Here is a 23,366-nt window from a genome sequence, read left to right as displayed (position 1 = left end):
TTATGTCCTTGTATAATCAGGACCACCACCAAAAATGGATTTAGTTGAAAGCTTAATAAAAGCATTTATATTTTTTTAAAGTCCTTAGTAAAGCAGGAGGCAAAACAGTTCAAGTTAACAATAAATCAAAACATTTGAACTTCTGAATTGTTTGAAGGTCCAATTATTTTTGGCAGAAAAATATCAGTCAAATCACAAAGAATTTTGATTGATTTAAACAAACATTTTTTAGAGAAAAGCATTTCTTCAAAAAAAAGTCACCCTTCTCTAGTCAACAGAGCACTATAAACAAGCCATGTAAAATCATAAATCTGTTACGCAAAACTATGTAAAGACCCCATCAGAGAATGATACTCCCTTTGAGTATATCTGCTCCATCTGACCAAAAATGAGAGCAAGAGGTTAGATATGATAATAAACTGAAGAGTCTAAGGTCAAAGTTCCCTCCCCTCCCTGCCAAACAAACATTATGAAGCTAGGCAGTTTAATCCAAGTCTTCTAGTTTCCAAGAGCTCAGAGCAGATCTACTGATCCGCAAGATTTCTACGTTTTTGTTCTAGTTTTGTTTGTTGCCATGGAGTCTAGTAGAATATTTAGATGTGTGACCATTGGACAGGATGTTTGTGATTACAGTATGTGGCTGCTTGCCTTCTCCATGTGGAGAGGAGGCTGGGCCTGTGCTCCAGCCTTTCAGCTGTCTCTTAGCTCTGGATTCTGGCTTAGGGCGTGGGCCCCAGTCTTCCACCATCCTGACCAGTCAAGTCCTAGCTGCATTAGAAGGTTGAATTCCAGTTTGTGTGTCACCAGCAGAGCTGCAGCATTGCAGATCAGCATGCCCAACTATGCTGTGTGATGTCTCAGTCACAAGAGCCTGGAAAAGATCAGGCGAGCATAGAGCGGCTCCTGTGAGGAAACACAGTGAAACCTCCCTCTTTCCTGCCTTCAGAGCTGCCATTCATAAAACTTGTCTCCAAACCTCCTGACAACCACAATTAAAACAGCATTTTAAAAAGCAACAGGTTATTTCACTATAAAAATGTCATCTTTGGAAATACATTTCCTTTTGATAATACATAGAGAGATAAAGAATATGGCAGATTCCAATATTTGACATTTCAAGCTGAAGGTATTTACATTAAGGAGGAAAAAGAAAAAGAAGTATTGCATCTCCATTCTTCAGATGTGCCTTCAGTTTGAACACAGAGGTATCTTTTAAGGAACTGTCATTTACATCAATGTCTGTAAAAATTAACAAAATGGAACTGTCAATTATTTAAAAATGTAGATGTAGCAGCTGGTGAGCAGTTTGCTGTCTGGCATTCCTCACAAAGAGAGGGGCCAGAAATTTACTGCCAAAACACTCCAGCTAAGTGATCTCAGATGAAAATATGACAGCTTCTGCTAATGAACAGTCAGTGCTGTGAGCATAAACATTCATCATAGTCCCAGAGTGGAAGGACTGTGGTAGTATCTGGCTTTGCAAAAACTCTCCTTTCTTTACCCCCATGTGCATATTTAGCCCAGTCATACCCCGTGATGTTTCTGGAGGTGGAGTGTGTACTATGAGAAGAAAGAGCAAAGGGCATCTCTTGCCAAGGACACAGCTCAAATGCCTTGGTGACCTCTTCTCAGAGTGTCATAACTTTGCTCCAGAGGCAGCTGCGGGAAGGCTTGCTGTATCCACAGCTCCTAAGGGAAGGCAGCGAAGATCATAGGAACCATCCCATGCCCTGCCCCAGCCACAGGCAACAAGAGATGTCTGGGAGAAGACTACCAAAAAGTACCAAAACCAGAACAGTATTGTCCACTGGGGGCTGGGCATCCACCGTGACACGAGGTAAGCAACAAGGTGTAGGGGCAAAACTGTCTTCAAGAGCCACTGCACTCCCCTGTTTCCTGTCAGCTGCCCTAATCTCTTCTTTAGCTCCTTTAAACTTTTGCTTTTCATATAGTAAGGACAATGTGTTTCACCATATCATCATGCACTGTGTGGGAAAAGGCCTTCCTTTATCTTCATGGCATTCAAAATGAGTTGTTTTGGGTGATGTGTATGTTTGGGAATATTTCTCTGTGACCGCAAATGAATTATTAAGACCAATGCGAGCATCAACTTATTTAAAACCTAAAGCATTAGATCAGTAGATTATGCACTGCAGACACCAACAAACGCTTTAGAGTGTTCTGTAGTAAAAAACTTTTAAAGAAAGAAGACAGCTGTGGCTCTGGAGCTAAAGGTTTAGTGTCTTTATTTGTGGGAAGCCCGTGTTAACTGGCACAAATAACATCCTGACATTGCCAAAAGGGGCCTTTACAATGCCTTCCAGTCACCTCCAGGTGACAAACACACAGATGTCTAGAAACTGAATACAGGCCTGGAAGATTTTTGGTATCTGCAGATGGATTTTCTACTACAGCATTTGAGAAAAATAACTAGAAATTGTACACATCATCTGAATGTAAGAAAGCTTGCAAAAGTATCCAGGCTCTGAGAGAGCAGAGGCCATGGTGGGCAGTCATGCCTTGGGGTTGAGATGCTTTAGAAAGTTGCTGAAGCTGATAGGCCAGCTGGGACTACACCTCCCACCTGCCCACTCAGATTTCCTTAGGATTCTTGATGGGCATGGAGGGAAGCATATTCAAAATCATAAGTCTGGGCCATATTCGAAAGTGTAAAATCAAAGAAAGACATTTCATTCTTTCCTTAAAAGGACAGAGAAACCAATAAAGCCGATCACACATGCCAACGATACGAACCCTGGCAAATGAAAGAGTTAATACTGATGGCCAACAAAAATCCCTGCCCCCTCAGAGGGGGCAGAGGTGAATGAAGTTTCTCTCAGTTTACATTTACTGCAAAAACTTTGTTCTCATTTTAAATAGGTATTGTCAATCCACTGCTATAGCCCCCCTGCTAGAGGGGAATATTGCTAAACAGAAATAGTCTGCATCTATTTTAGTCAGACATGACTCAACAACTTGTCTTTTATCATTAAATATTATCCATTTTATACCTAGCCTTTGGGGTTTCATTGTGCTCTTACAATCCTTTACTTGTCACTTTTCAGGCAGGAGGCATGATCCTAGTCAGTCTGCCACAAGGTGCAGTTTTGGATAGGTAACTACTAGCCTATTCTGTGCTCAATCCACTGCACACAGAAAAATGTTAGTAAATAATATAATGGCTCCTGAAGAGAACTGCACATCCATCCATCCATCCATCCATCCATCCATCCATCCATCCACATCTAATCCATACAGAAAAGTCAGGACCTAACACAGAACACAGAACTGCAGGGTGGGTGTCTTTCTCAATGTCCTTGTATGGAGTCACCACAGTGTATTGTCCTTCCATGTGTCTCACTGTTGTTGCTTTGGTAAAAATAACACATTTTTGCAGTTTCATAAATAGCTATCAGGTGAGGTAGTTATTAGCTCATCTTCTCTGTTGTATAAATACATGACATACCAAATATAGACTGTTTCCTCTCTTTTTATCCAGACCAAGAATATTCTCCAGTTTCAGGGAGCTCAAACTTTCCCCAAATGTTTGTTTTCTCCATGCAATTCAGTCCTCCAACTTGAATGTCCCATGTGTGACATCTACAGTCATCCCCTCTCAGGAACTGAGAAAGCATCATTTTTTTAGAGAGGCATGGCAGAGAGTTCCCTGGTCCTTAGCTGCAAATTGAACTGCCTGTGGCAGGTTTTTCTCTGCAGCATTTGGGGGTATTCTCAGCAAAATGATAGCCTGTGGACAGGCAAAAATCCACATCAAAACAAATACAGAACACTTCCCTTCAGATACAGCAATGCACCTGAAAAGTGAGTTTTCTCTGTGGGAACTGAGCTCATCCACCTGCCAATCAGGGGGGCACCATAAAGTGCAGAGACTGGGAGTTAATAAATAATATTTTATCATTCTTAGGGGCTTTTTCCTCTACTATAAAATTCTTTATAATCATTGCTATGCTTCTGGCTTTATTTATTCACTGCCATCTGTTCTTTGTCTCCTTTCACTTTTTCTGGGGCTTGCTTACTAGCCTCCTGCTTGTTTATATTTTGGGGCATCCCATTCTTGCTGCTTCTGTGCTCTTCCCAGTGGGCTCTTCTCCCCATGATTTGCTGAGCAGTGGTGTTCTTGCTCATGCACATTTTATATCTGTGGGGGTACTTCTGCTGCAGCCTTTTCTTCCTTACTCTATGAATGTAGTTGTTACTCTGCATGATTGAGCTGATTCAGCTCATCTCAGTGGATTTCACATCTCTGTTTTGCATTCTCTTGCAGTCTGTTGGTGTAATTTAGTGCAGGGCAGAGGGACCGAGGGAGGCTCCTTGGGCTGGCACTGGGCAGCCATCGAGCACAGAGGGCAGTGCTGCTCCTTGCTCTCTCCTGCAGGACAGGGAAGGGCAGGGACACAAGAAGCAGTGGCTTGAAGCTACTCAACTGCCAAATGTGACAGCAGGAATGGAAACGGGGCTTCCACCTACTGCTTTCTCACCATGAAAATACCACAAACTCTCACTGTAACGTCCTGAAGGCACCTTCAGAGATGGGGCTGTTACATAGGAGAGACCTGCTTGAGGAAGCCACCAAACATCAGTGTGTTAGGTGTTAAATATAGACATTTCTAGCTAATGTGGCAGAAGGAGACTGTAGCCAATTTTCTTCACATCAATCACTTGCAAAATTGTGTTTTCAAAACAAATGTTAAAAAGAAAAAGATTTATCACAGCTGTCTGGGGTGATCCATTGCATCTTTTCTGTAGCTATCAATTAATAGCAAGAAAGCTGTTTGGTGTCTCACATCTATCTAAGTAACAAAATTAATTTGCCATATTTACTACAGCCATGCCTACTTACGAAATTTTTGGAAAAACCACTAGGAGGAAGTAAAATAAGTTTTGAGTTTTATTGAAAATTGATCTAGTTTTTTTAGACAATGAGAACCTTTTATTCTCTAAGTTAAAACAGAATGTATGCAGCCTGTTTCTAATTCACATTGGCAGTGAAATTGAAGCAATGGATTAATCTTGACTTTCATGTTTGTTGTCCCTAGTAAAAAATGCTCTCCATCAATTGCTCATTATTTGCTGAGGTTGTTTACTGCTCAGTTTGTGTATGATTGCAAATTAAACAAGCACATTGAAGCTCCATTGTCTAACACATGGCTACTATTCATATCTGGCAAGGCCTGCTTTTCTCATTGAAAAAGCGTCATTGAAAAAGCACCTCAGATATAGTATTTTTCTTGATATTAAAAAAGTGATGTGTTTCAGATCTTCTGTTGGGCAGAAAGTACAGGAGATAAGCAGGGGATTTAGTATAAAACCAAGCCATTCTATGCCTAAAATAGTAACTAAATTTTTTCTATGCAATCAATTGGATATTAATATTAGCATAATAATAAAACAATGATCTCATATACGACTATATGTACAAATATCCCAGTAGAATTTGATTAATAATTATTAATTAATTATAGTGAAATGATTCCTGGTTTATGGAAACAGTTTTTAAAGGCAACTGTTATTTTAGGGGTAATATTTCTTGGGTACCTATGCAAAATAACTTTAGAAAGGATTCATTTTCAGAAGGTTAGTTCTTGATGCCTTCTGAAGACCTGACATTGTCAGAGCCTCTCATGTGAACACTTGAGATGTGATGCACTCAGAGCCATTATTTTTTGAATTTTACCCACTTTTATTAAAAAAAAAAAAAAAAGAAAAAAACTTTCTGTAAATCAATGGATTTATCAGGGAAAAAACCAAATCTTTTGTTCACCACTGCTTTTTCTTGCTGAAGGATGACTACTGTCTAAGCACCAAGCCATGCAAGTACACAAACACCAGTAGGATCTCTTCAAGGCTGTATTTTCAGAAGTTTCTGAGTCAGACAGGAGCTGCTCCTGGTAGCACACTTGGCTGGTGGTGGGCATTTACTTTGCTGGCCATGGCTGTTTCATGTGGCTGGAAACACCTCCTGAAGGGGAACTACAGCAGCTTTACGTGGAACTCTCGCTGTGTGCTGTAGGAGAGCTCATGGCTGTTTTTCTTTTACTCACCTCCAACTGCTACAATCCATCTGTCATGGTAATTGATTTCTCTTTGTCAGCCAAAGACCTTCATCTGGTCTCTCCTGTTCAGAGCCTGATCTTACGGGAGACTGGAAAGCCACAGGCCACAGACATCTCTAGGAGATGATGCAGTAAAAATGAAGGATGAGGCGCTGCCACACTTGAACACAGCCCTCCACCTCTCACACCGTTCTCTCTGATTTCTTCCTATTTCCTTTCCATTGCTGCTGCTCTTGGAAGGGTGGAGCCTTGCAGAGTTGGAGCCCAGCTGGTACAAAGGCAGCTGTGAAATTGCTCCTGGCTAAGGACATGAGAAGCTGGAGCCTCAAGTTTGAAAATTGCTCAACAACATTGCAATGCCAATGTTGCTGCTCACCATAAACACTGGATACTCCTATTCCCAGTGGCCCAGCAATGGGCTTCACAATGGGACAGTCATCAGCTGCATCAGGGGGTGAATGGTGCTGAGTCTCCCCATGCCCTGCAGTTGTGAGCATGTGGAATCACGGCAGGCAGGCGTCCTCCAGCGGGTAGATGAAAGCTGTGTAATCTGCAAACAGCATTTGACAAGCTGCTGGGGGAGAAAGGGCTGACAGCAAGGCAGCGGGAGTAACAAGTTTTATCTTCCACGTGGCAGCAGTCAGTGATAAAACAGCAGTGGGATTTATGTCCCAGGATCCAACTTCTCAGTGCCCAAGAAGAAACACTTCATGGGACAAACAGCAGTGTCAACAGAGCATGTGTGTGGAACTTACATTTCTGCATAACCCAAGAATGCCAGCACGAGGTAACAGCTGACATCTAACCACAACTTCTTTAGGCATCCATAGGTTTATCTTTATCTTATACCCTATGTAATTTAACCCTTGGGTCTCCATCTGTAAATTTATCTTTCGTAAGACAATATAACCTAGCCAAGGACACTGGAGAATGAGGTGACCCAGCTGACTGACATGGAAATTGAGATTGCAAAGTAGCTCGGGAGGTCAGGATGCAAGTTTTATATAGTTCCTCAGAATTTTGCAATATCACATTTGGCGTGGGGATCAGGATTCTTAAATTCTGTTGTTAAGGAAGAAAATGATGCATTTTTCACCCCATAAGGAGAAGTCATATTTGATAGTGGAGCCAGCTTTGCAGGAGCATGTAGGAGCTAGTGGCAGGCTCCTTGTGAAACTGATAAATGGATGGAGCAGCTGTCCTGGATTTCCACTGCCAGCTCTTCCCAGGGGCTCCAGCTGCAGCAAGGAGACATCAACCTGCAGGTGGTTTGCCAGCCCTTGGGCACAGTCCAGCACACTAAAACTGAATCACTGGTGAAGGCAAGAGGAAGATTTTTCAATTCATCCTAAAGAGGACCTGACCTCCATAAATTTAAAGTAGAAATTACAGTTCCAGTCATCATCTTATTTCCTAGTATGGTATGTTGGTGAAAAGACGGACGTAGTACACTACCATGTCAGTAATGGAAATGAAATCTAACTTCAGAGAAAGCTCAAGAGGTATTTCTCGTCATTCTGATGCATTCAGTCCTACAAAAAATCGATTGTTTACTACTTTCTACAAAATGTGACTGCTTGCTATGTTTTTTCAGACACAGAGCAAAATGTGGTTTAATTCTTCAGCTCTGTTCCCCAGCTCTGGGTAAGTCTGTGGTTTGGGGTGGAGAGGAGAAAGGCTCCAGGCAGAGGAATGAGACAAAATGTTCTTGTGGTCATTCACATGGCTTGTCATCAGCTCCAGTGGAGGCAGGCACAGCGCTTGTGATGGCTCTGACAGCACTGAAACCAGCTGGGATTGCAGAAAGAGATGCACAGAGGAAACAGTCCTGTGATGAAGAACCTGCTTCTCACGTGGAGAAAGCCCATCACAAACTGTAAAGCCAACCCTGCAGTGACAGAAGGTTGTGGAGGGTTCTGAGTGCATGTGAACATCAGGTCACTGGTGCTGTAATGTGACATTTTCTGCAACCACACAGCACAGATGCACAAAGGTACCTGTTTCTATAGGGACAAGTAGGAGACCTCCTTTTTGCTTGGAGCAGGGCACAAGCAGTTAAAAGGGGAAGCACTTCCCATCCTGGGCAGTGGGGAGAGCTGCCCACCACTCCCTGGATACCTGCCTGCTCTGAGGCATGTGTCCTGCAGCCAAAGGACGCTTTGTCCACTGGCATATGCGCTCCGCACATGGTGCTTTTCCTGATGCAGACAGCAAATTATCCACACTTAAGCTCCACAGGGGAACTTTCCCAAGAGGAAGGAACACCAGAGGGAAAAAATGAAAATGACATCCTTCCCCTTCCAAAGAAAACAGCCCTCCTCCCAGACCCCTAATTAAAATGTGAAGGTTTAATAGACAAACCGGCAGAAGGCCTAATCATTGTGACTCAGGTCACGGAAAGACATCCAGCATTCAGCTGAACAGCAGCAGATTGTTGGCTTCCTTTGAGGAGAGACTACCGTTCATCATTCCCTGGAAAGTGCCTGATGGTTTGATTGCAGGGGATGTAAGCAATGTCTGCCATCTCTCATTTGCAAGGGAGCCAAATTCTGGGGAAAGAAAGAGGTGAGGACAGTCAGGAGAGCAAGCCTGCAAGCACGGGCTCACAGAGCTGTGGTGGAGGCGTGGGCTCACAGACCACCCAGATGCTCTTCCCTTTCATACTGGAACATCAGCTAAGCCCAAACCTTTTCCAACAGGCTCTTCCTGGGTCTGAACTTGAGTATCTCCATCCTCCACAGACAAGTTTGGATGACATTTGACTAGCTGTGTCTTAAGAATTTTCTTCTTGGGGCTTAGCCTGAGCATCCTCAGGTGCAGGTCTGTCCCAGTGATCCAGTACCACATGGGCACCAAGAGCCTTGGTCCTCCTTCCAGTCTTGTCCTTCTGCCAACTGGAACTGTACCCTCTACTCGCCTTTACTGTGGTCTAGTTACTCAGCTTAGGCATTGTATATTTTCAAGTAAACTGTATTTTTAATGCCTGATAGCAGGCATTATGTTTATATATATATACATTATATATTTATGTGTTTTTGGAAATGTATGTGAACTTAGCACCAATGTTTATTTGTATATGATCTGTATGGTATAATATTAAGGTCATGACATGTTATGGAAAAGAAATTAAGATACCAGATATAATTTTTTTTGTGAATTCATAAAAAACTCAATGGATGCTTTTGATCAGAAAAAAAACCCAGAAAAACAAACAAAAAAAGAGCACCTTTTTTCAACATTTATTAAGCAAATTAAAAAAATAAATGGATTTTTGATAGCTTTTCACTTGGAAGTTAGTGTGTTCTAGGAGTTTTTAATAATGTAGAATGTTTTAGTCCACGGAAGTAACACTGAGAAGGGAAATATTTTGCAAACAAATGCAATTTGAAATTGGGATCAGGGGCTGAAACCATTTCTCTTTTGTCTCTCTCAGGTTGGCTGGCAAATTGAGGAGATTAATTGCATGGCTTCCACTGTCCCTCAACACAGGAGCTCAGGAATCCTGGTACCATGGAGTTGTGACCACAGGAGCCTGCAAATCGTGAAAGAACACTTAAGCACAGGACTCCGACTACAAATAAAAATACGTCTTTGTGGAAATTTAATGTGAAGATAATTCACAGGCATGTTTGTTGGTAGGAAACCATTGCATAAAATGTACGGGGAAGGCAAAACATTGGTTAAAATACCACCCAGGTAAATCAGTTTCCCAGGCAATATATGGAGAGTGCTGCCATTTAACTGCTCTGAGGCAGCCAGCAAAAATTCTAGAGCTGCCTGCCAAATAGCTAGATGTTGCTGATGGAAAAAATTAGCCTCAGTACATTGGCATCTGGAATCTGTGACTGCCATCCAAAAAGAAAAGGGACTGGTGCTGTGGAATTGGATAATTGCACTCCAGAAGCCTACCACAAGTCTGCTGCGGCTTTGTCACTAAAAAAAAAAAAAAAAAAATTAAAAAAAAAATTTAAAATGTTCTTAATTAAAAAATAAGCATTTGAAAGTATAGAAGGTAAGATGTTAGAGGAAAACATACAGTTAACCAGATAAAAGGAATCAGAGTTTCTGCGTGTGTCCGAGTACAACACAGACATATGTGCGTTTCTGTGCATGTGCTGGTTTGTGTTTCAGAGTATTTGTCTCTGTGTCAACTCTGTGTCCATTTCACAAAGAATTACACACTCCATTTACTTGAGATTCCAATGTATATTACTTGGGGAAAAAAAAAAAACCAGTTTCTGAGTACAGCCTATGTTTTAACAATTATATTCCTTCCTCTCTTCCCTGCCCACTCCCTGCTGTAAATAAAAACCTTTATTTTGGGGGGTGGGGGGGCCTGTCAGTTGCCAGCAGTCACCCCCTGTTGTGATTCCGAGGGTGGGAGTGTAGCTGAAGTAACCACAGTGGAACAGCAAGGAGAGATAAATTACCAGTTCTTAATCTGAAAGCATTCTTATTCATAGGGGAAATTTACAGGAATGCACGTTAATGCAAACCTTTTAGTTACCTGAATTGTCTCAGTTTGCTTCACTGCTGATGTCCCGGAGATGACACTGACATCACTCTGCTTATATTTCTGCATTGCACTTTCATTTGAAGACTTTAGTTGCAGGTGTTTAGAAGTCCTTCTCGCCAAATGAGCAATAACACATACTTCTCACATTTGAAATTTTGTGGAAAATCCACCTAGTAGTTTTCCCATTCAAATAAAAATCACTGTATTTCTTGTACAAGATTGACTGAAAGATGGGGTAGGTTTAGAACCTCAGGCCTAGAGAGCATCTGGTTCTCAGACAAGGATATGCTCAGTGCCAAGTTACCTGTTTATAAGAATTCAAGGACTGCACAACATGTGGACATAAGGTACCATTCTACCTATTATTCCAAATATACAGGGATGTGGTAAAATCTGATGTCTCCTGTCCTCTGTCCATGCAGAGAGAGTGTGAGGAAACATATTTGTCATAGACATCAATGGGACCGATCACATGCTTAAAATTAGGGAAGCACTTGAATGTTTTGCTGGATGATGTCCTAAAAGACCATGTGTGCTGCATTGGGTACTCCTGAGGGGTATCTATGAAGGATGCAATGCAGTTGCATTGTAATTCAGTCTTTGCTGGGTGTCTTTTCTTCCCACAGTGTTAATTTTGTGTGTGTTTGTGACAGTTGATTAACCTCACTTTCTATGAACAGAGCAACAGATAGGAGGTGGTTCATATGCCATGGTGGAATACCCACGGAATAAGATAGTACCTATCTTGTTTTGCCTGCCACAGCCTTTCTATACTACAGGAAAATGTGAGGAAAAAGGGGATGAGAAATTAATTAGAGGTGAGTTAATTATTGGGTGAAAATATCTGATGTCAAGAGAGGAGTTCAGAGGTATTTTGTTGGAATACACATGCTTTCTCTTTGGGATGGTAGACATGCTGAAGTCAGTGCTAATTTGTAGAGTCAGTTCTTGTATGCATTATTAATAGCAGATAAGAAACATTAGTGAATAAATATTTGAAATATTTTTAGCCATTTCTGGAGATCTATTTTTCTTAAAAATTAAATGAAGCAGAAACTTTTACTAAGAAAAAGGCAAGACAAACGTTAGTACAGGAAAAAAACACGTTGATTAAGCACAGCCCTAGGCATCAAAGCACTTAAGCAGGTACGTAAGGTAGGGCACATACCTGTCTATTTTTCTGAATCATTGCCATGATTACAGGGCGTTATATTTGCTCTTTGTAGTGTCCTCAGATCCAGAGATCTTTTTGCTTTCACAAAGAAATCAGTCATTAATCATAAGGCATTAACCTTCCCACCACTGGGATTATGAATTACATTTTTGTAATGAATGTGAATGCCATTTCCCTCATCTCCTGTTCTTTCAAGAGCCCTAAAAGTTTTATTTCAACTTTCAGACTTGCACCGAGGGCTTTGGCTAGGAGTTCGTGCTTCTGGCTCGCTTGAACTAATTTGGCAAGTAATTTTAAAACAACTTCTATTGTACATAGAGTTGCAGGGTTTGAAATATTGCTCAGTCAGCTCTTACTTCATGAACAGTTTGTTTGATTAGGTGCCCAGGTGAAACACAATCGTGGAACCTGGTGAGCTGTAAGCCTTCCACAGGGAGGAGGAAATGAAGTGGATTTGCTTGCTCCTTGGCAGAGCATTCCAGCTGTTCATTCGGCTGTTGTGTAAAGGCATATCACCTCCCTCTGTCCACCTTTCTATAGCATTGCTGCTGTATTTTGTGAACAGTCCTCTTCTGAAAACTCCTATGAGGCGTGTCCTTGGCTATCCACTGGAGTGACCATCTAGGTGGGTCTTGTCTGTGGGCCTTGACTTGGTTTATGCTTGACAAGCTGCCAAGGCTTGGGCAGCACCTGGTGTGGGCAGGAGGACCATGCTCAGCCCTTATCAAGGGGCCACCCAGGTCCTGGTGCTCCCAGAAGGGTCAGCTGCCTGCTGAGCATGGGCTGTCAGGATTCATATTTTGGATTTAAACTTCTAAACTTGATCTGAGCTTGATTTTATGGCTCTCAGGACTTTTTGTGGACTTTCACTTCTTAGAGGTTCCTAAAAGCTGCTTTGGCATGGTGGATTTTATAGCACCTGTATGATGATAAAGCTGAGCTGGTCAAAGGAGCTCTGGTGTGATCTGGCTGTTCAGGGCCTCAACTATTTCTCACTAGCCATGGTGGGCCCCTATTGGAGACACAAGCCCATAGGCTTCAGGTAGGTTTTGGGATGTGCAAAAGTGAGTATGTAGGCAGTGCCCCCCATTGCTCTGGGGAGCCTGGCTCACCAGGTCTACAAGGAGGAGGAGGAATCCCAAAACCACTGTCAGAAATCCCAGCAATAAATAATTTACCTTCAGCAAGGAATTAATAGAAAGTATAAGCATGAGCTGTGGAGAGTAAGAAAAGCGAAGGAAACCAAAAAACCCCAGAGCATTTGTTTCCAAATTCTTCCTGAAGCAAGGCACACTGTATCCCGAGGACAGAACAAGAAAATAGATTGAGTTTATATAAAGCTGCATGTGGAAACCTCCCTGGTAACAAAATGAGCTAATAAAAACCAAGTATCAATGAGAATCCAAATATTCATCTTTAAAATCACTGAACAGTAAATTACACATCACAGACCTCTTCAGTCTTCTGGCAAAAGCTGCAGAAATGGAAACTCTTAAACACAAATAAAAAATGTGTTTGTTTAATTCTGCAGTTAGAGCAAGTCTCTGGACAAGCTGCATTTTCTAAATAAGGCTTTTTTTGTCACCTGAGTTGAAGAATGCCTTATTCAACACAACCTACCAAGCATTTAATCAGTCCTGATGGTAAATTTAAAATGGCAAATTCCTTCTACCTTGCCCAAAAGCAAAGAGCTGGGTGCATTTTCTAGGCAATCTGAAAGAATTTTTCAGATATTCTTTAACATATTCTGCAATCTTAAAATTAATCCAAATGAACTCTGTGGGTTTGGTGATCACCCTCTGTCAGGGGCTTTTATTTGTTCTCAGCCAGGGGTTGGATCATGTCATGATGTCATGAGAGACTGCTCAGCCACATGAAACTGAGCTCCTGCTGTCATCTCCTAAAGCCTGAGCAGGAGAAAGAGGAGGATCCTGCTGTCCCAGGAGGAGGAGAGGAATACACATAGCTTTTGGAAAGGACCTCGAGCCCATCTTTTGCCCGTGAGCCAAAGCCATGCCAGTTTATGTCTGGCATGGCTGGCATTTCACCTTAAAACGTCACTCTGAAGAATGCTCTCCTTTAGAGGTAAGGGACATTTCAAACTAATTTCCCCTTTTTCCTGTATCACAAGGCAGCAGCAAACCCATGAGAATGCAGCTGTTGGAGCACTTTCTGCTCAGTGTGGGAGGCTGCAGAGTCAGACCCTTAACAAGCAATGCTCTTCCTGTGCAGACATTTTTGGGAGACAGGTCTTTCATGCCACCTTTATCTCTGTCATGATGTGATGCCCATGGTACTCCATCTCACAGGTGCTCTGGTTTTCTCAGTGCTTCATGTGTAGGTGATGGCAAAGTCTCCACTGTCTAAAGTAGGCATGGACAAAGTACTAGTGCCTTTCTGAGCAGCTACACATAAGATATCAGAAGGACCTTTACATAACTCATTATTATTATTATTGATTTGGAATAAAGTAGTATGGCATCTTATATTTTATGAACTAATACACAGTCACCCTTGACATAAGAAATAGCAAAATGGGGTTGCAAAGCCCCTAAAAGCTATTTTAATTGTTCTTTGCACCAAACTGGTTTAAGGTGACTGGCATTAAAAATTACATTGATAATTATTTGGCTCTTCCCCACTTTCCCCTTTGGTGAGCTGTGGTGAAACGATGTGAAAAGCCCATTTTTGGTAGCATTTAATTGTGGATGCCTTCACAAGACATTTTAAAGCTTCAGTGATAAATTAGAAACCCTTTCTTTTAAACATGCCATTACAATTTCCCATTATATTGTTGCAGTGGGCTGAACATAGCAGCAAACCAAATCCTAAATCCATAAAGGCAGTAAATTAAATGTGGCTCCAGTGGTTTTGGAGCTTGACCAACAAGTTATCTTTATTAATGCATTCAGGGAAAAGGTCTCATTTTATTACATTATTTTCTTAATGATAAAGGCAGTAATGGAATCTCAGCAGAACACACCAAAGGAATCTTAGTTTGCTGGCAGTTGGGTCAAATTTTTTGTCTGTGTGTGCTTGGTACAGGGTTAAGACTTGGCAGTGTCCAACTCACTGACTTCTGTCTTGAAAAGCACAGTCTTTTGCTGCTTCTCTGTAGTTGCTAGTTGACATTTTCTTGGCTTTAAATGAAATTTTGACACATAAATCCCACATGTCAAATGATATTGTAAAACAAGCATCCAAGTGTCAGCACATAGCCCAATAGTCTAGGGAGTAGAGAATAGAATAAGGAACACCTTTATGCAGTCTTTCATCTGCATCCAGCCATCTGCAAGTAATTTGAAACCAGTTTCAAATGAAGCTAGGTTGTTTGGTCTGTTAAGGCACACAAAGCCAAAGCAGAAGTTTGGAGTCTGCATGGCTTTTATTGACTTGCTAATAGGTAGATAAAGCCTTTATTTTCCAAAACCATACTTTTCTCAGATAACCCATTCCAAAGAAAGCCTAATTGAAATTACAGAAGTCTCTTGCAGACTGCACAAATTCCATTTTTAAATAGCCTGCTGATATTGAAAGACTTCATGATGAGCCTTTCACTTGCAAAGCAGGACTGGTGGGTTCCCCACTGATGAACTGTTTTGTTGACTTGGGGAGACATTAATGGTACCAGGTTCCTACAAAACCACACCAACAAAGGAGTGTGGATTTACATGATGATGGGCTGGCCCCAAGATTCACCACCAAATACTACAGCAAGTCTCATTTAGCTGCCAGCTGCAGTGTGTACTTTGCCATACATATTTCTTTTCTGTGTAGTACCATTGGAAAAACAGAATTCAGGTAAGCCACGATCTAACAGGGCCTTCAGCTGTGGCAAACTGGTATTTAGTAGAAATAAACTGCAGATTCAAATGGTATATTAGATATGAAGACAGTTATGGATTTCAGACGACACAGAAAGGCAGACCTTGAAAATAACTATCTGTGTTCCCAAGACAAAGTGGGTTTAGCTGGTTTTCAGCATTTCAGCTCTGCCTGGTGTTTCTGCACTTGCGTGTCTGAACTGAATAGCTGGGGTGTGGAGGTAGCTAGGCCCTCCACATGTAATTTAAATGGCTGTTTGTACTTCAACAAGCACCTGAGATGCCTTCAATTTGTGCTGATTGTTTTTAAGGGCAATAAAAAGCCACTCAACGTCTACACATATGGTGGAGCAAAACAAAAGAACCTGAAGGAACAAGGCTGGAGTGGAAAGAAACTCTCTTGTGAGCTGCTCAAAATACTAAGGCTTTTAGAGATCTCCATGCTCTGATTCATCATCTGATTCTTGATTCTGTTTATGGTGCTATCTTGGAGTGATTTGTGGCTCAGTGTTTATGCAAGCAAATGGGGAACCAGACACAGCAGTCAGAGGTGGTTTCATCACGTCCCTGCAGTCCTTGGCCTTGCACTGATGGTAGCAGCTGTGCCTCCCTTAGGTATCCTCCAAGTGCCTGGTGGGGGTGACACCAGCACTACCCCTGCCTGGGAGCTCTGAGGGGAGTGCAATCCTCAGGTGTCATACAGCTTGTCAACCCATCCCAGAAACACAGGGCAATGGAAATAGGCACCATCCACTCATCACTGCAGCATTTCTGCCTACTCTCAGCACCTCATACAAGGCCACCAGGTGCTTCGGGGGAAGTGGACACAACCTCAGTGCATAATGCTCCTTTTGCACTGAAACATGCAGCTGTCACTCCTCAGCACCTATAAAACCCGTTGAAGGAAGCTGACAAGCACAGTGGGGCAAAAGGATAGGAGTGCTGGGTGCATTGACATAAGCCAGCTCTCTGCCCTCTGTTTCAGAGAAGTTCACTTCTCCAAGAGTATCCATGAGATGAAACCACAGCAAACATGGGAGGAACCCCTAAAAAGATCCTCTTCTTCTGATCTCAGGTTCTTTTTCATCTTTTTCATCAACCAATTTCCTGCAATGTATCAATCAATGCAACCAATCAATGCAATTTGCAGAGAGAGTCCTTATGGGAGCAGTTAGAGCAAGAAGCACACCTTGGGAAGATGCTCACTGCTAAGTGTGGGTGCACCAAGGCAATATGGAGATAGACACCTCTCTCCCCCCATGCCCAGGAACTGTTTGAGACAACAGGTAGGGACTGTTACAACAGTATGTTCCCTGACACTGCTTGATTTACTGCTGTAGATGTAACCTGTGGGAGCCTGGTTTGTTATCCCTGCAGAAATTTGGCCATTTTTGTTGGATTATAGTCTAGTCATCATTTTTTATCAGGTGCCTGGCTTTCTCAGGATCTGCCTTACTATCTGGTTTGAGCAACATCAAAACATATTTAGCTGACTCAAAATTAATAGTGGCTTTGCTTTCCCCATGCCTCCTGCAGCCAATGCCTCGCTTTGCTAACGTGCTCCAGTATACTACATGATATCCCTCTTTATTCAACTGCGCAGCACAGAAATATAACAGATATTCATGTGAGAACTCACGTAGAAGTTTTTAATGAGTTACTTTCCTTAGCATCTAATAGCTTAGCACAAAATAATTGGCCAGAAATGTGCTCATTGTAACTTCCTTAAAATCCATGCAGCTCCTGTTAGGGAATATTTTTACTCACTCGTATTTATTTCAAGCTCCTGCAGTGTTCTATTTTCATGAATTATGAATTTAAGGCTCACGATTTTAGCATACTTGAAGCTGAGTTCACTGATGGACACTGCTATTACAAATCATGCAGAAAACTTACAGGACCAAGTATATGATCAGGAATTTGAGACATGTAGAGCTCAACCCATTTTTGAGGATGACATAGTATCACCAAAAATTAATGCTATCCATTTTATGCGCTGCTCTCATTCAACAGCTAGCAAATTTGAAAGTGTGCTTTCAGAGATTAACTCCACACTTCTCCATTCAGCATAGATGGATTTATTCCAACACACTCAGTTTCTCCAGTTCACAAAGCTACAGTAGAAACTGGGTTTATTTCATACCTATGAGCAGCCAGCGAAGCATACTGACACACTTAAATAGTTTATTGATCTTGGCCATTAACAACAGCATCACAAATCCAGTGATGCAAATGGTGTTTTGTGGAGTTTAAAAATTCTGTGGTTCTATGTTTTTTGAGCAATATGCCTAAGAGAAAGGAGAAAGAGCTAGAGAAAGGTATGTTTCTGCAAGAACTGTAATTTTGTTAGGCCAACTCAATCAACAGTTTTATGGAGTTTAACTAGCTTCACTCATTTTTGTAATTAAAAGTTTCATCAGCACAGCAGACAGAATGTGGCATTTGTGGCCTCCTTAGGCTTTGGCTTGTTTTCATTACAGCGTTGATGCAGTCCAGAGAAACAGGAAACTAGCTCTATCTCAAGGCATAGGCTTATGTAACAAATTTTACACTCAGTACTTTTTCATACTCAGGGGTCAGCTGTGTAGCCTGTATATGGGCAGGATACAGATGATACAGGGTGATTGTTTTACACAAGTTTGTCTTCTTTCACAGTATTGAAATGTGTAGCTAGCAGCCTGGTATGCTTTCAAGAAATTATTAATCACCAGAGACTTTCCTTATTCAGAAAAACATGACCCTGAGTTGTGCACCGTCACAACAAAGAAGCTTTCTCATGCTGCCATCTTGACAATCACTGAGTTCAAACTCATTTTGCTTGTATACATCTGCACATAATAGAGAAATTTGGAGAAGCTTTTGTACTTTGGAGAAAATTCCTACCATTTCTTTTTCTTAAATATGTCACTAGCATTGTGTACTGTGTATATATGTGTGGAATTGCACCAGGTGTAAGAGCACATCAGCCACATGCAACATTAATCTTCCTCACCAGCTGGGTTAATCCAGCTCTGTAGTATTCAGGACAGTTTCAAAGAATCAACATTTTAAAAAGCTTGTGGTTACAGAAATGTTTCTTCCCAATTTTTTTCAATCACCACCACATGTGCTCTAAAATGCAGATTAAAATTTAATCCTCAACCGGGGACACATTTGAGGTGCACATGTGGTTCTGTATGCAGGGTAAAATCCAAAGATGAAGTATGCATTTCTCTTCCAGACTTATACCCAAACAGGTGAGAGTGTGAGATGGTGTCAGTTACATACTGGGATCTAGAAGGCAAGTTAGGAAGACTTGATTTAAAGAGGCTTGAGCATTTGGCTCTTTGTGCTGCTGGACTACAGGATTTTTCCTAGCTTGCTGCTCCGTGTCTTTCATAACTTTTTTTTCTGTTATTCCTTTGCATGAGAACAAAATACAAAACGTTGGATTTGTGTGTCTTGTGAGGAAATGCTTTCGCTGATCTGCCACATCTACATAAAACATATATGCTATTCTCAGGATCCGCCTGAAATAATAAAGGAACTTTCTTTAATATCCCCAAAGGCCCTGTGCTGAAAAGATATTTTTACTGTTAACACCATGACTAAATAAACAAATAAAATATGAAAAGATAATCGCGGAATTGAAAACATTCACATATTAGCATGATTTCTATTAAGTGCGCTGATGCTAGTGACAGGGGCTTGGAAACATTTGAAACTTAGTCTTTAATTCAGTCTACTATCTTTCCTTAAAAATTTCCTTGTTTTCTCCCTCCTCCCACATCTAGTTGTTCACCATGGGAATTCCCAGTATTATGCAGACAAGGGTCCTTATTGTCCATTCTAACATGGCAAATTTTCTGTCTGCCTGTTGGAGTCTAAAATGGCACCTGATTTTTTTGAGCCACACTTTGCTTATAAGGTTGAGAATGTCTAGAGGAATAATAATGCATAATAATACAACTGGGCCCTAAAATGTTAGGACATGGAGCATACTTAGACATTGGCCTAGTCTTCATAAATATTACTCATGAGACTGCGGTAGAGAGGACCAAACTTCAGTTCCTGTGGGAACCTAGAATGCAGAGAGTATTTCTCTGCATTCTAGGTTCCCAAAAGTTCCAAAGTGGGAGAAAAAATGTTTAAGATGCCACAGTAGAATTTGATCCCAATTTCTGTCTAAATTTAAACATGTGACTCTGAAAATCCACTTTCATCTGCTTCCTAACTTCATCTATATCTTCCCTTCTATTCTCCAGACACCCAAGCTGTGCCTCTAAGAGGACAAATGTGTTTCCTTCTGAGAAGTCTGCACCAGGGATGCATGAGTTTGCTCTCAGGACAATGAGGCTTACACATCTGGAAGAGGATTTCAAGATCCACCCCTGTGCACTGGGACAAGGTCACTTACACTTCCCTCATTCTTGAGAAAAGCCTCACTTGGTCCTGGCCATAGAGACCCCACATGCAGCTTGTTGTTGTGCTGTAGTATCTGTCCTATTGGAAGGTCTTCAAAATGTCCAGTCTGAACTTTTTCCTGGCAAGCTGACTCTCTACACTTTGTCCTGTTCCCAGAGACACAGAGAACAATGTGTTGTTTCTCCTTGCTGCATGACAGGGTAGTTACTTTCCCCTTTCTTGGTTTTTGTATCTTAAAGGTGCTCTGAGTGACCTCCTAGGTCACTTTTTGAGATCATTCTTGCTGATCTCTCCTTTGCAGCTTTTCTTGTGTGTGTGTATTTTATTCAGTGACAATCAAATAGAAAATGTGGCCATGTAAAACGTTTCTTTTGGCACCTGCGGATGCTCCAGGTTGTGGAGACCTCCCCATGAGCCAGCATTTCTCCACAGCTGCCTGGGCCCTTCAGTCCTCTATGGAATGCCTGTGGCAAGAAATCCATGCATGAACGGAGCTTGCAACAGCTAATGTGGGGAAAGGGAAAATCTGTGAATGTCCTCTGACAGTTACAAAACCAGACACTGAAAGGATGTTTTACAGGGAAAAGTTATGGTGATGTACCGGGCGGGGGAAAAAAAGGCAAAAAACCATATTTAATTCTCCTGGCAGTCAATCACCCTTGCAATAATCTATTCCACTCTGCTCAGGGAAGGCCTCAGGCAAGGTCAGAGGTACCCAGAAAGACAAAAATGATGTGTTTGAGAGTTGATCGCACTGTAGTTTGCAGCTGTTTTTGCAGAGGTGTTTGCCTCTCCAGCAGTGGCAGTGAAATTCCCCCATGCTCAGCTGTAAGGAAGTGGGAACGTAGGGGACCCCAACCATGCTCCCAGAGCTGTCCCAGCAGGTGTGGCCAGCAAGGCTGGACCCCACTATCACAGCCCCCTGGGCTCCTGCCACTCTTCAGTGAGGAGAAAACCCACTCTCCTGCCCTTTTCTGCATCCCCCATGGGGTGCCATCGTGTCCTCTGGGTGCAATAAGCTGTGCTGTTCAGGAATGTCTGGGAGCAACCAAAAACAAAAGCAGCCAGCAGAGAGGATGCCAGCAGATGGTGCTCCAGCCCATGCTGCCTCACTCTTCGGCTTGTGAAGGTTATTACTGGAAGTTATCATCTTGTTTGGAGGAACAGCTTACTTCCTCTGTCCCCTAGTTTGGAGTGTGGAGTTATTTACACCACATGATTAAAAGGATGGAGTCAATTGGTGAGCACAGGCTGAATTTTGGGTACCAGCTATCAAATGCTGTCAATGGTTAACGACCTGTGTAGAATAGAAGCAGGCCTATAAAGGACTGTGATAAATGTGAAGGACAAAGCAACAATTTGAAGAAATCACAATGTTCTTGTGGCAATGCTGAGGGCAGACAAGAAACAAAATTAATTCTTAAAAAATAAACATACCCTGATTTATTTTCCTAGCTCAAAGGAGTCCTCAGGAAGTCCCATATATTTCTTCTTCTGCCTTTAAGCTGGAACAGCTGATAGAAGCTGAGATTAAAAATGTTCCCCACAACAGAGGAGTTGTACAATAACAAAACACACAGAGTAAGTTAACAAAGTCATCTTACCTCCCTTGGTTTATGTCTAACATAGCTTGATGTTAGCCTTGTGGCAAGAGTGCAGTAACTGTTAGGCAAATCCACCTATGTATTGATCCAATAGCTTCCAGTGGCTGTTTTAAAGTACTCCATTTTTAGTGGTGTAAGTACAGAAAACAAAAAAACCTGCAAGTTGAACTCCATTTCTCATCAAAAAATTGAGCAATGCTGGTTTGTTTTTTATTTTAATCATGATAAGTATATCAGTAATTGCCTAGTGGTTGGGTTGTTTTGAAAAAGCTTTGAAAACCAAAGTCACATCCAATATGTCTATATAGTGATCCAGTCTAGTCAACAAGTCTTTTCAGCAGCAAAAGGTAACAGAGAATGCCCAGAAACAATTTTTGCATATTTCCTTCTGACATGGCTTGAATTTTACACTGCTCTACCATTCACTTTAACTGGACTGGCTTAATGGTGGCTTAATCCGTTCACTTAAAACCAAAGAGAAAGATGAGGGAAAACTGGTTTTACTCAGCCTGTTTCAGCCCTTGGCCTTTGAGATACGGTGTCAGTTCCATGCTTTGCATCCCCGATGTTGGGGAAGATGAAACAGGAAAGCCTTATAAATATGATTGCCTGACAAAAGATTTTGGGAATATGAAAACTACAGGCGATATCGAAATGAAAGCCACTTTTGAAATACCAAATCTTAGTTACTGAACAACTGGAAACCAATGGTATGGCCGACTGAAGGTAATCCCCTCTTGACTGAACAATACCCTCTGCTTGCAGGCAGGTCCAAGGGTCAGAGCAGACCCTACTAGCTCAGCAGAAGGGGTCCAAAGAGTAGTTTTTAGAAGTTAAGATGTAACACTCTATGGTAATATAAGAACTCTTACAGGCTGTATGTAAATGCTATAGGATTTGTATCTTGTATTAGATTGGTTAGTGACAATTAGAATATTCAGTACAGAAGGTGATTTATTGTATTGTAACCAGAACTTCATTTTTCCATTCTATTCTCATCACTTCTTCACTCTCATTCCTCTTGCTCTCTCTCTCTCTTACTCGCTTACTCTCTTGCTCTCTTGGGCCTGCTCAGAGCTGCCAGCTGCAGCTCTAAGCAGTGCCCCTATACCCACGCCCTTTGCAATAAACCGCATGTTCCGAGATCTGACTTCAGAGATCTCTCGTCGCCGTCTGTCCTCGCCGTTCCCGACCGTCCGAACCCACACCCCAAGCTCCTACACCCTCTGTACCACACACATGGAGGATTTAACTAAGATTTGATACTGGTCCCACAGTAGCCCAAAGCAGAAACAGATCTGCACACCTTATGATGCTCAGTGACCCCGTGCCTCATGTGTAGGGGTAGGACTGGATCAAGATCTTGGTATTTATAGAGATCTTGGTATTTTTAGATGTCTGTTTCAGCCTTAACAACTGTGATTCTGTAAGATGTCAGATACTGTTCCCCAGACCACTGTAGGTTCAGAGGCAGGTTTATACTTTGACCTGCAATAAGGTTATACACAGCAGTAAGTCCAGAGGCTTTCAGGGATGAAGAGAGTTGAGTTTTACATGTGAAATGGGCGGTATGGGTGGTATAGTGGCTTTTTGGGTTCCATTTTTCAGCAAGAGAGCATTAGTTTGCCATCCTCAGCCTTTCTCTTTCCCACTGTTAAATCCATCCCCTGCACAGTCAGGGCTCGGACTGAAATGAAAAAAGATTCCTATGTCATGTCTGCCTCTCTCTGTCTGTCTCACTGCTCTTGCTTATTTGTAGAGATCAGTGCA

General features: G+C 41.9%; 2 long non-coding RNA genes across 10 annotated transcripts in view; one reads left to right on the top strand and one right to left on the bottom strand.

The window, feature by feature from the left end:
* Window positions 1–23,366, bottom strand: part of LOC121674823 — a 210,883-nt gene that overhangs the window by 62,751 nt on the left and 124,766 nt on the right. The window contains exon 9 of one of the 9 annotated variants that reach the window (XR_006019862.1): window positions 2,418–8,623. The exons of 7 other annotated variants lie outside the window; for them this stretch is intronic. This is a non-coding gene — a long non-coding RNA (uncharacterized LOC121674823). Of the gene's footprint in view, window positions 1–2,417; window positions 8,624–9,297; window positions 9,607–23,366 lie in introns of those variants that run through there. One more of the 9 variants, XR_006019859.1, reaches the window with a different exon arrangement.
* On the top strand, window positions 1,398–9,679 carry LOC121674825. Its single transcript, XR_006019866.1, has 2 exons — window positions 1,398–1,837; window positions 9,508–9,679. It is a non-coding gene; the product is annotated as an uncharacterized LOC121674825 (long non-coding RNA).

The sequence above is a fragment of the Corvus kubaryi genome, unplaced genomic scaffold, assembly GCF_017639235.1.
Source record: "Corvus kubaryi isolate FWS band 111438036 unplaced genomic scaffold, C.kubaryi_AGA036_p1.0 71, whole genome shotgun sequence".
Lineage (NCBI taxonomy): Eukaryota > Metazoa > Chordata > Aves > Passeriformes > Corvidae > Corvus > Corvus kubaryi.
Note: the sequence above shows the minus strand (reverse complement) of the source record. Positions and strands in the feature narration are given on the sequence as shown.